General features: G+C 46.2%; 1 long non-coding RNA gene across 2 annotated transcripts in view; it reads right to left on the reverse strand.

The window, feature by feature from the left end:
* Nucleotides 1-13,566, reverse strand: part of LOC141108653 (uncharacterized) — a 385,958-nt gene that overhangs the window by 127,694 nt on the left and 244,698 nt on the right. For both annotated transcript variants that reach the window (XR_012236103.1, XR_012236104.1), the window contains exon 2: nucleotides 2,667-2,745. This is a non-coding gene — a long non-coding RNA (uncharacterized lncRNA). The remainder of the gene's footprint in view (nucleotides 1-2,666; nucleotides 2,746-13,566) is intronic.

Genomic DNA, 13,566 nt, shown 5'->3' on the forward strand with positions numbered 1-13,566 from the left:
AATATTGAGCGTGGGTTTACATTCACTTTAAGGTTAAAAAAATTAAAACTAGTATTCTTTCTGTAGCACCCTCTAGTGCTAGAAATGTAGAAAGGCTTTTTGTGCAGGCTTGGCTGGCAGCCAAGCCTGTCTGTTTTTGTTTCCTGGATTGGCAGAAATTCAGGGAGAGCTGGATGACTCACAGGCAGCATGACTGAGACCTTTCCCCTTCTTCTCGAATGCTCTGGTGCCTTCTAGAAGAATGGGAGGAGAGGTAAGGTGGAGCTGCCTGGAGTATTCTGAGGGCCCTGATCAATCCCCAACTTGGATTGGCAGGGGGCAGGCCCCCTAAAATACTCAGGGTCAGCCCAGCTGGGGAGGAGTTGTTCGGGTAGAAGCTGGAGATGGAGTGTAAGGCCTGTTTTGGCCTTGGGGGGGGGGGATTATGACTGGTTAACCACCAGACTGGAAGCATCTGCTTCTTAGGGCTTTAGAATTTCTGTGGAGAGGATAGCGTGCTGCATAACTGAATCACTGGGATTTACACCTCCTCCCTGGGTCAGCTGATAGCCTCCCATGGCTTCCAATACCACCTCTACGCTGACGACACCCAAATCTATTTCTCTACCTCTCAGCTCTCTCCCTCAGATGTATCAGTCTGGATGTCACACCACTTCCTCAAACTCATTCTATCCAAAACCGAACTTATAATTTTTCCTCCCCCGTATGCCCCTTCCCCTGATCTCTCTGTTAAAATCAATGGTACAACTATAAGCCCACCCCCACATGCCAAGGTTCTAGATGTAGTCCTGCACTCTAAACTCTCCTTTAAGCACCACATCCAATCACTGTCCAAATCCTGCTCCCTCAACCTCCGCAACATCTCCAAAAAACGCCCCTTTCTAACCAATGACACAACAAAGCTCTTAATTCACTGGCTGGTCATCTCTCACCTCGACTACTGCAACTCCTTTCTCATTGGCATACCTCTACATAGTCTATCACCTCTTCAATCCTGAATGCTGCTGCCACACTCATCCACCTTACCAATCGCTCTGTCTCTGCTACCCCTCTCTGTCAATGCCTCAACTGGCTTCCGCTCGGCCAAATAATTAAACTCAAAATGCTAACAACTATGTACAAAGCCATCCACAATTTAGCCCCCAGCTACATCACTAGTCTAGTCTCTAAATACAACCTACTCGTTCTCTTCGTTCCTCTCAAGACCTTCTGCTCTCTAGTTCCCTCATCACCTCCTTCCATGCTCGCCTCCAGGACTTTTCCAAAGCCTCTCCAATCCTATGGAATGCCCTACCCCAATCTGTCCGCTTATCTCCTACTCTATTAGCTTTTAGACGATCCCTGAAAACCCTTCTCTTCAGAGAAGCCTACCCTACCCATACCTAACAACAACTGTTTTTTCATTTTCTCCATCAGCTCACCCCCTACAGTTATTACCTTTTGTTTCCACTTGACCCTCCCTTCTAGATTGTAAGCTCTAACGAGCAGACCCCTCTGATCCCTCCTATATTGATTTGTACTGTAAGTGTGCTGTCTGCCCTCATGTTGTAAAGCACTGCACAAACTGTTAGCACAATATAAATCCTTTATAATAATAATAATAATAATGAGAGTGTATGTAAAGCATGTAAGGAACCCTTAAAGCGGAAGCCCAGGCTATTCCTAAATAAGCTAAGGAAGATGTCTATACTTACCTATTCTGAGGCTGCTCCGGTTCAGTCACATGATCTCCCCAGCAGCCAGCTTCAGTGATGAAGAGAGATCGCTGACAACAGCTGCAGATCCTCTGTGGGGACATCACCTATAGGCTTACTATGGGGCATCCGTTGTCGACTGTCCATCCTCTACACCAGTGGTTTCCAAACTGCGGTCCTTTGCTTGCTTTTATCTGGCTCTTGGGTGATTATTCCACCCACTGTCAGCAACAGTGCAGCATAGTTCCTGCCACTGACAATGGGGCACTCGTCCTCTTATTAACCCCAACTATGGCACACTATTCCTCCTACCAGTGATGGGGCACTATATCTCCCTTTGACACTAGCAATGGGGTACTATTCCTCCCACTGACACTGATGATGGGGCACTACTCTTTCCACTGACACTAATAGTGAGGCATAATTTCTTCCACTGATATGGAGGGCACTATTCCTCCCAGTAACCCAACGATGGGGTACTATTCCTCCCACTAATACCAGTGATGGGGCACTATTCCTCCCACTAATACCAGTGATGGGGCACTATTCCTCCCTCTGACACCAATGACGGGACACTATTCCTCTCACTAACACCATTGATGGGGCACTATTCCTTCCACTGACACTAACAATGGGACACTATTCATCTCTGTGATATCAATCACGGTGCATTGTTTAATCCCACTGACACCAGGACATTTTCTTCTCCCACTGACCACAGTTGGCCCCCCCCTAAAGTTTGAAGGGCTGTATACTGGCCTTTTGTTTAGAACAATTGGAGACCCCTGCTCTACACTGAAAAGCACCCCTGACAGCTGATCATGTAACTGAACTAGATAGCTCTCAGAATAGGTGAGTATACATATCTTCCTTATTATTGGTCAAGAGTACACAAGCAGTTAAGCAGTTCAAAATGCAAAGGGAAATAACAGGTGATATATGAATACTGCAAAGACTGGTATTGTCACGTACCTGTATGCAGGGCCTGAGATGATGAGGGGAGCCTCTTGCACAGTTCCTGTCCAAGCACCCCTGGAAGTTGAGACAGGGTCTGCAAGGACGATGGAATAAGTATCACAATGCAGCACTTGCCTTTAAAAAGCATGCATATGGAGGCAAAAACTCAGGAGACAGAGATGAGAAGCAGAAACGAGACACTGAGCTCATTTTATGTGACATCCACCAGACACCTCTGAGCAAGCTTTAATGACCAGGCATATCTAATGTAATCCTGGTATCTTCTGTGGACTAACTCCTCATACATGTGGGCAGGTTGGAAATGTGTGCAGTTTAGTTATCCAGCAGCCGGCCCAGGCTGGGGAAAGGGTTACTTGTTTTCAGCTCAGTTAACAGGCTATTAGTCCTAGTCGGCCCACCTATGCTACAAAAATGGTGACTGCTAAGGTCTGGAGCGTGGGAATGTGGGTACCGTTGAATTCAAGAGTTGTAGCCTCATAGGTGAGCACAATTGTGCCACTGCTGAAGAAACCGGGAATTGCGGAGGTCATCCAAACCAAGGAGAATGCTATTATGGACTCACCTTACAAAGGTATGCCTGGGCCACTACATTATTCTAGTCAGGGTTAGGGACAGGACGTTTTTAATTTTGAACTGTATGTTCAGTAAAGTTATATTAACCATTATGAGCTTGGTCTATAGTTACTCAAATGGGTGCATGTTGGTTCTCGCTAAAGAACTTGGGTCTGTAAAGCACTGTGGAGTATGAAGTAACACTAGTAGAAAAGATTAACTCGGCGTGTAGTTGTTACAAGTAACCAAGCACAAGTTCAAGGTACAAAGCAAGCAGTCATTAGGCTTGGTACCTGGTACTGGTAGCAAGGGGGTCGTTGGCTGGCTCCCTTCCCTAGCAATCGGTATCCAATAGCAACCGGACCTGAACCCACGTTACTGAGATCTATGGCCTGGTCAAGGGGGTAAGGTAAGGAAAGAGTTAAGTGAAAGGGTACATGAGGTCCATGCTAGGTGCTCGGAGAGACCCCATTCTGTTACTGGGAGAGAGGTAATAGAGGTACGCTAGACTGGCGGAGTGGGCATAGGCTCAGCACGTCACTTCTAATGCAAAAATACAATTTACAGTGCGTAGTGACATGGGACAAGTCGCTGTTCAGAGGAACTCACAGTAACATGTAAAACAGTAAAAGGCTTGTTCTATAGCAGTGGCCCACTAAGTAGTGAGAACATGACACTCCTGGGGAATGCAAACACAAATAAGCAAATGTAGTTTCTATATTTCTGTCCTGGACATTAACCTGTATGTCTGGACATTGCCCACAATTACTCCCAAAGCCCCCTCCTAGCATTATGACTGTCATCAGCAGGCTTGTAAAACTCTTGCAGTGGCAGCTGCTGGGAACTCAGTTCTTATTAAGGTAGGTACGCCCACAAACTACACCTCCCAAGACCCTTTACCCTACAAACAGTGGTCCAAGTGAACTAATGTCAGGAGAGAAACCTGCTCTTGTTGATTTTCCAAATAACAATTCAGTTTAAAGGGTTTAAAATGAAAGCTGTGACTAAGCGTAAAAAAAATAAAAAATACAGAGTGAGACTTTTCACACAAAAAGTTTCAAAATCTGCACCAAATAAATAGCAATACAGAAAAATGAGTTTGTCAGTGTTTGGTGCAATAGAGAAGGGCAGTAGTTCGCCAAGAGGATGATGGCGGAAGACAGTTACACCTTCTATTACTGTATATGCCAAAAAAACTATATGTGCTGCAACATCATAGTTTATTTGGCTACCGATGTGCCACAATATTTACTTGAGACAAATCGCATTAGCCGCCATTCTTAGTTTTTTTTGTGGCCCAGCGCGTGGGCAGGTTTTTGGGAGTTGAAACAACAGCATTGCTTTTTGGGGAAGAAACCACTGTATGCAGGGCCGGGACAAGGGGTGGGCAGGAAGGGCGGCTGCCCTGGGCACTGTGGTATCATGTGAGGTGGGAGGGCACTGTGAGGAGATTGGGGGGGGGATTTGTGTTGGAAGGGGAAATTTGTGGGGTGGCAGGGGTTAAGAACTGTTCTAGGAAGGTTAAATTTGGGTGTGAGTGCTAGAAGTGATGATTTAGGGGGATCTGTAACAGGAGAGAGATGAGGATTTGTGCTAGGAGGGGGGATTGGGGGGTTTTGTGTAGGGGTCGACCGATATTCATTTTTTTTGAAGCATCAGTGTCGGTCACAAACTTACCGATGTTACCGATATTGCTTCAAGGGGTTCATGCAGCTGCAGGTATCACCCAGGTATCGTTCTTTAGAGCGGACGGTCGGGTTTCTTGTACTAACAACCGGTGTGGCTAAGCAGCCGCTCGGCTGTTATTACAAGCAGCGAGAGGGGACAACCCCCCTCCCGCCACCTTCCGCAGCTCCGCCCCGGTCACCCATTCCACTGGGAGGCCCGCACCTGGCCGAAGACCTGAACAAAGCCGATCTGCTTTCTCAGATGTCATGACATCACTTCCGGATTACTGGCATTCTAAAGGCACCAGTTTGAAAAAATAGAAAGTATTCTAAAATGCCGATCCTGACGTTTTATACTTTTATCCTTTTAAGTGCTGTGGAGGGGTTTGGGGCCTTATAGACCCCAGATCATACAAGAGGACCTGTACTGCCTATTACTGTCACAAGGGAGGTTTGCGTTCATTTTGACAGCAATAACAGAAAAAAATAAAAAATTTAAAAGGACAGTGTAAGAATAAAAAGTTTAAATCTACAGAATTTCGGCACCTGATATCGGCTATCGGTCTGAAAGCAGCTGAAAAATCTGTATCGTATCAGCCCTGATAAAACAATATCGGTTTCCCCCCAGTTTTGTGCTTGAAGAGGTGATATGGTAGAAGGGGGATAATTGTGATAGGAGGGGATTTTTTTGGGGGGGGGGATTCGTGCTAGGAGGGGGGATTGGGTGGGATTTGGAATGGGGGGAGAGGATGTGTACTTGAAGGGGAAATTTTTGCGGTAGAGGATTTGTGCGAGGAGGGGTGATTTTTTTTTGGGGGGGGGGCAGATTTGTACTGGGAGGAGTGGGAATCTATGCTTGGGAGGTAATCATTCAGATTAGTGCTCAGTTTTGAGCACTTGGAGGATTTTTGCTGACCCATAATGCTCATACATGTTGGGGGGGGGGGGGGGTGCAGTTTGGCATGTTCGCTCTGGGCTCTTGATGACCTTGTCCTGGCACTGATTGTATGCATGTGGAGCTGAACATGGAGGAGTGAGTGATAGGTAGGGTTCTGTCCAGCAGGCAAAGTTGACAACACCGCTTGACATTTCAGTGCAGCAAAGGTGCTGTGTTGTTGGTCCAAACAGGAGTTTGGACAAAGGTAGGAGCTCCCTGGATTGCTTACAGAACAACAGGTATTTTTTTGTACGTGTAGCATTTTTAAAGCGATAATACACTGGGAAATGTGCCTAGACTTTTTTTTCTTCTTGATCTAGCCCTGATTTACGTTTTAAAAAGGCATAAAAAAAAACATTATTTTGCCTGAAGGCTGCTCAATTGTTTTAGCTCACTTATCTTCTAAAGCAAATTGGACGGCAGTTAAAAAATTTTTTTGCATTCTCTTAGATCAGCTGCCATATCTGCCTTTTTTTTTCTTTTAGGTCGAACTTGACGGACATACGTCTTTTTTTTTTAAAGACAGATGAAAGGAATGGGCAGCTAGAAAGAAGAAGGTGGGTTGGGAAGGAGAGCAATGAAGACTAAGAAGGTGATGAAGAAAACAAGGGAGGTGGAGGGGGAGATGCTGAAAGAGGAGCTGAAAGAGAAAAATAAGTAGAAAATAAGACAGGAGGCAGTAGCCATGGGGGCTGGAGGGAAGGCATGATTACATTATAGATTAAGGTTATCTGTGTTCCCCTATCCCTTGGCAGCAGTACAGAAACGCAGAGCAAGCTTTGTGTATTCTTGAAAGAACACAGCAAGAAGCCCCCGGGGGTAACAAACAAGCAATCACACACATACACATAAAGGCGATTTTCCCAGCAGCTGAAGGGTACAATAATCAGACATACCTGTTCAGTGCTACACCCACTCATAGAATTGACAGCATTTCACTGCTTGCTGTATGCATACTACCCTCGAATTCCAAACTGTCCGCAGGAGGGCGAGGCCCAGGTACCCCTGGGACAGATCCGTTCTAGGCAGCCCCCCGTGGAGCAACAGAATTTTCACATTAAGTCTGCTTAATCTACAGCAGGACGGCAGCTAATGCATGGATTTCATCTATGGATCTAGGAAAAACATTTATACCAGTGATAGGTTTTGAAGTGAATGCAGATGCAATTTATAAGAAGTTTAAAGGAAACCTGTATGGAGAGACATACAAAGGATGCCAATGCTGACCTCTAACGAAAATGCTGATTATCTGTGGCCCCAATAGTCTCATTAAATGCTGCAAGTCAGGAGGTCATCCACTGGGCACAGGTGCCATTCAGAGAATTTTCTTAATAAATGCAAACCATTTTCTGATTGGGGGGAGATGGGGAGTATGACATCTCCCTGCCTCGTTTCCTCATCCAATCAAACACTTTTTATTCATTGAGAAAATGCAATGCCATTTTAAACTGAGCAGTGGCGACCCTTCAATACAGGGAGCAGGGGCACCACCCCCTTAGTCCATGCGCCCGGCCTATAATCTACATGCAGGGCACTGGACGCATGGACTTGGGTTTTTTTTTCTAGAAGCACATGATTAGAGCCTGCAGCTCTAATTGGCTTAAAAAATGGGTGAGCTTGGGGCACAGAGCACTACACCCTGAGACATCCAGGTGTGTGACAATAGCGAATATATATAATTGCTATTGTCTTCCAGATTCTCCTCCTGGCCAATTGTGTCTTAGGACCCACTTTCTGTTCGGCCGTGAGGAGAAGCAACGGCCCCGGAGCGAGAAGCAGCAGCCCTACCATCTCCCTACCAAGGTAAGAAGGCCTCTGATTGCCGCATTCCCATCTCCCATCAGTCCCCCGCAGGGGAGTGGGGGTGATCGCCGCCTTCCCGTCAGTACCCTGCAGGGGTGGGTGGGGGTAATCGCTGCCTTCCCCCCATCTGTCTCCCGCAGGGGGTGGGGGGTGTTGAAAATCGCCGCCTTCCCGTCCATCTCCCATTGTGGGGGGGGGGGGGAATCGCTGCCTTCCCGTCCGTCTCCCGCACGGGGTGTCGTTGGTTTTCCAGAATGAGAGAGGGAGAAGCAGCCTAAGGAACCAATGAATTGTGATGCAGTGATCACTGTAAGCTCTAACGAGCAGGGCCCTCTGATTCCTCCTGTATTGAATTGTATTGTACTTGTACTGTCTGCCCTAATGTTGTAAAGCGCTGCGTAAACTGTTGGCGCTATATAAATCCTGTATAATAATAATAATCATATGCCAGCAAGGCTGATAGGAAAAGAGGTGAGTCCTTCAGTATGCTACTACGCCTTTGATTGACCAGTTACAGGCTAGAGGACAGACCAGACCTGTAATTGTTACTGAACTGCAGCAGTGAAAAATCTGGTCTCTTACCTTGCCAGACAAGGCTTTGCAGCAGAGCTGTGTAAATCTCAGGACCAGATGGACAGAAATACGAATCCTTTAGCGAGTAAATAGCACCTATGTATATGCATATAGTAGTACCTACAGGTAAAAAAGGTTATTAATACATATAACCAGGGGTGTTTACAAAAAAATGTATAGAATATGAATCAAATATGGAAGCTATTGTGGACCTGAACACTCATACCTCAATGGGAGAGGATTAAAAAGGCATAATTTAAAAAAATCCTATAGTCAGCACACACATGCCACAGTCATTTACCCACAAAATATGCTTTTTTTCACAGAGCCACAAGCAAGAGTGTAACAGATACGTATGTAGCACCCCCTAGCGTGGCTAGAGTGCTAACGTTAGGATTTTTGTTAGTGTAGGTAAATTCAGGCCTGTGTGTTTTTTGTGGGTCAGGATTTTGAGTGACTCAGGGAGTGCTAGATGACTCAGTAGCAGCATCTCTGGTGACTCTTACCTGCTTTCTGGAAACTTGGAGAAGATTCCAGAAGCATTTGGGAGGAGTCTAGGAGGAGCAGGCTGGAGTATTCTGAGAGCCCTGACCATTCCCCAACAGATGGGTTGGCAGGGGGCAAGCCCCCCCAAATACTCAGGGTCAGCCCAGCTGCAGCGTGGAGTTCAGGTGGAAGATGGAGTGTTAGGCTCTCGGAGGCCTTTGAGAGTAGCTCCGCAGTTTGGGGGGGTAAACTCAGACCTGGGCTTGGGTGCGGAAGGGTCCCCTCTTCATAACACACAGGGATCTTGCCCAGGAGGCATGGGAGCAAGGAGAGTACAGCAGGAGGACACTGCCAGTCAAATCTACAGGGAGGAAGACAGCTATGAGGGCTATTGAGTGTTGCAGCCAAAGGACTGAGAGGCATGCCTAAAAGGATTCAGTGCAAGCAGCCTGGGGTGGATGCAGAGTAGGGTTGCCACCTGTCCAGGATTCGGGTTTGGAAAACCCAGACAGTTCGGTATTGGAATCGTGTGTCTGGGTTTCAAACTGCCTGAAACCCGGACACATTATTCAGACTGGGCTATGGCTTCCCAGCAGGGTTGCTGGCTGCAGGTGTCTAAGCGGAGAGTGTCTGTTAGTCTGTTACACTCTCTTTCACACTGCCCAAAGCTACCACTAACAACAAACCCACCCCCCCCCCCAAACACACACACACGGGAGAGGATAAAGGGCTCAATCTGCACCTCTTCCTCCTGCCCCTACCCCCCGTGTCTGACCACATTCAAATCCCCGACACTGGGAAAGTGGGGGCCGGATATTTGAAGTCCAGCAGACTCAGATACATCTAGATGAGAGGTGTTGACTGCCAAGGGGTGAGTGAGCTCACCATCCATCCCTGTCTGTGACTGAAGTCTCCCCCTTCTCTTTCCTGCCTCTGAGTGAGTACACTAAAGAAAATCAGGGTTCTCAGAGCACCCCTTACATCAGAGTTTCCCTTTACACCAGAAGCCACAGTGTTCCCCCTTACATCAGAGTCCTCTCCATGCTTTAGAGTTCTCAGTGTTTCCCCTTAAATCAGGGTTCCCAGAGCGTCCCCCCTGACAGTGCAAGATAACTCTGCAAGTGGATTCAGATGTAAAAGGGGGACTCTTGTGATTAACTTCATATGATTAGAAATGTTACTTAATTGTAAAATATATGTATAGTTTATACTATAAAAAAAATCTGTGCGTCGCTAAAGTGTTCGGGTTTGACTTGAAGAAAAAGGTGGCAACCCTAAGGGTTGGTTCACACTGAGACAGCACGACTTACAGCGCGACTGCCTCAGGCGATCCAGGACACGACTCAGCAGCGACGTGCAAAACGACTTCTGTATAGAAGTCAATGCAAGTCGCCCCCAAAGTCGTACAGGAACCTTTTTCTAAGTCGGAGTGACTTGCGTCGCTCCGATTAGAATGGTTCCATTACACAGAACGGGACGCTACTTGTCAGGCGACTAGGTCGACTGACAAGTCGCCCCTGTGTAAACTGGGGCTAATGCAGAGTCAGTCTGGAAGGACTGTGGAAAAGTAGCCAGGAGGGCTAATGAAAGGGGCAGCTGCAGCCAGGTGGGCTGGCAGTGCCTGAAGAGGTGGTACTGGGATCAGTAGCCACAGGAATAGGACAGCTAGCACCAAAGACCCCTCTTTTTGCTACACTACTAAAGGGGCCCGCAGTCCCTGCCTGCAAAGGGCATTCACTTGGATCTGTGTAAACCTCAGCTTATGCAGGAGTCAGGAGAATAAAATGTAAAACGTAGGGAGGGGAATTTATCAAAACTGGTGCAGACAGAATTTGGAGAAGCTGTGCTTGCCAACCAGTTTCTTCAGCTTGTTCAGTTAAGCTTTGAAAATTAAAGCCAGAAGCTGATTGGTTGCCATTCACACCTGCTCAAAATTCCTTCTCCGGTTTTGATAAATTTTCCTAAGTGTATACTATAGTGCAAGAGACAGGATTGTATCATGCACAGGACACTTTACAGAGTACAACCAAAATTAACTCCTCTTCCCAGTACAAATCACCCCCCCCCTCCCCCCCCCCAAGTCCTTATCTCGCACAGCACCCCTTCCAACCCAACCTTTTAATACAGACCCCCAGAAAAGTTTTCCCTCTCAACGCTGACCAGCTTCCCCAACACAGAGTAGGCTACCCCTCTGTGCTAGGTAAGTCAGCTACTGGGTATGGCAGAAAGGGGATACTAGCTAGTGTCCTGAGGAGCAATAGTCTAATCTTCTCACAGGAATTGCTCAAGAATGCATGTTGCTGCAAATATAAATTCGACAGTCAAGTAGAAGCAGTTTTCCTCCTTGTAAAATTAGTTGAATCCGGAGTATCCCACTATCTACCCGTCCCTATCCAAGTTCTTAAAGAAAACATCAAAAACAACCAAAACCCCTAGATTGATTATTCAAGAAGCGAGCTTTGGTGTGTGCCTGGCTGTGGAAAATACTGCATGCCTGGCTGAAGAGATAAAGCAAGAGAGTATTCAAGCGGCTCCTACAGGGGTAACGTTACATTAAGGACTTGTAAGTACAGATGTGACAGCATAACCTGGGTACTTGTTCTGCTCTTAACCTCTTGGTGCATTTTTGATTAGGCTTAGGCCTGGCCTGGGGCATTGTCAATGGTACTTCAGTGCTGTCCATTTCCCTGAAAATCGGATTGAGGGAACTGTTTTAAGAAGTAGCCTCAGAGAGGAAGGTGTCCATTAATAACTGTTCAGTATTCTATCCAAGCTACTCCCCAAAAAATACAAAAAAAAGCAACCCCAAACTATTCATTGAGACAGAGGAATGGATGCTGTTGTGTACTTGGCTGCCATTGCACTAGTGGGAGTGCCTGGGATGTAAAAACAGCAGCCCTTGCGGGGTAGGGCTACACAGAGAACATCCCCTTCCTCCACAATATAGAATATCTCAGTACATGCACCCTCTATCCTTCCCCACTTGGTGCAGAACCCCAATAGGTACAGATTAACCCCTGTCCCCTTCCCAAACCTACCAGTTGACCAGTGGGAGCTCAGAGTGAAAGTAAGTCCTGTTCTCTGCTCTGTCATATGAGCGGAGCAGAGAAGGAGACTTCTCTCACCCTTATCTCCCACTGCCCCGAAAGCAGCGGTCACAAACTAGCTAAGGGTGCTGTGGATGGTCCCCCAGCATCCCCAGTGAGTGTGCACCCTGAGTGGGTACAGTAATAGCTGGCAGAAAACATTTTTAAAAGCAGAGTTCGGCATTGGCAGCCTATGTGTTTTCTCAGCATTTTCTCAGCATCAAAGAGAAAACTCTCTGCATGGATGAGCGTTTGCAAATTAGTGCATCATGCTGTGGAATGTTTACGATAATAACTACTATGCATCTCACATTTACAAAATGAACATGCGACTCAGACAGCACACCCAAAAAATCATATTTCAGTTGCATATGGAGCCCAGTAGAATCACTCATCCACCAGCTTCTTATATTTCTTGCGGAATCTAGTTCAGGTTCTATTTACTAAGCAATAAGGCTTGCATTATTTCCCATGACGATCATTACTTTTAGCCCGGTGACTGTTATTTTTATCTTCCATTGATGAAAATAAAGATCATTAAAGCAAATAAGAATCATTTTAGTTTAGCGAATTGAGCCTATGGTTTCTGACTGCACCTAGGATTGCAGAGTGTGTATGAGCAACTTTGGGTGTTTATGCTTCATATTTTGCATTTACTGTTATATAAAATCAATTAAAAATCCATCCTGGTGAATGGGAGCCACTCTGTGATAGCTGCACATGGGAACTCACTGAGATCTCACCAAGAGGTTTAACTCTCCAGCATCTACCAAAAATTGACATTTCAGTTTTTGGGAGCCAACCCTTTAGAGAACAACTTCTGACAGCAAGTAAAGTCAATCTGTCAATTGATAATATTACAACTCCCCAATGCCATTTTCAATGGGTGTGTTACTTTTGGAGTAGAAAAAACCCTTCTTTACACATGCACTTGGCCACACTTTTAATGCAGCCCCCCCCCCCCCCCCCCAACTGCTGTCCCTTAATCTGCTGCAGATGTGGTGTGCATATGCCATGGCCATGATACTTTGTATCGCAGCACATGAAAAGTTATCCCCACTATCACGCAGAGCAGGGGAGGCAAATTCCTCTTTCACCTGAGGATGAGGCCGAGGAAGGAGATTACCTCCCTGAAATGCATTCCTGACCATGCCCAAGGAGTGACCTCAACAGTGGGTGGATTTGTCAGGACCTAGTGTGATGATGGATAAACTTTGATGGACGCCTCTTATTACACACCTGACTCATACACACTCACTGGCCACTACTAGGTACACCTGTTCAATTGCTTGATAAAACAAATTGCTAATCAGCCAATTACATTGCAGCAACTCAATGCATTTAGGCATCTAGACATGGTAAAGAAGACTTGCTGAAGTTCAAACCGAGTATCAGAAAGGGGAAGAAAGGGGATTTAAGTGCCATGCAAAAGTATTCACCCCCCTTGGCATTTTTCATGTTTTGTTGCCTCACAATCTGGAATTAACATGGTTTGTTTGAGGATTTGCTTCAATTTACAGAACATATCCACAAATTTGAAGATGTTTTTTATTGTGAAGCAAACAACAAATAGGACAAAATAACAAAAAAGTCAATGTGCATAACTATTCACCGCCCTAAAGTCAATACTTTGTAGAGCCACCTTTTGCGGCTATCACAGCTCCAAGTCCCTTTGGATAAGTCTCTGAGTTTGCCACATCTTACCACTGGGATTTTTGCCCATTCCTCCTTGCAAAACTGCTCCAGCTCCTTCAAGTTGGATGATTTGTGCTTGTGAACAGCAATCTTTA

Source organism: Aquarana catesbeiana, linkage group LG09, assembly GCF_042186555.1.
Source record: "Aquarana catesbeiana isolate 2022-GZ linkage group LG09, ASM4218655v1, whole genome shotgun sequence".
Classification (NCBI taxonomy): domain Eukaryota; kingdom Metazoa; phylum Chordata; class Amphibia; order Anura; family Ranidae; genus Aquarana; species Aquarana catesbeiana.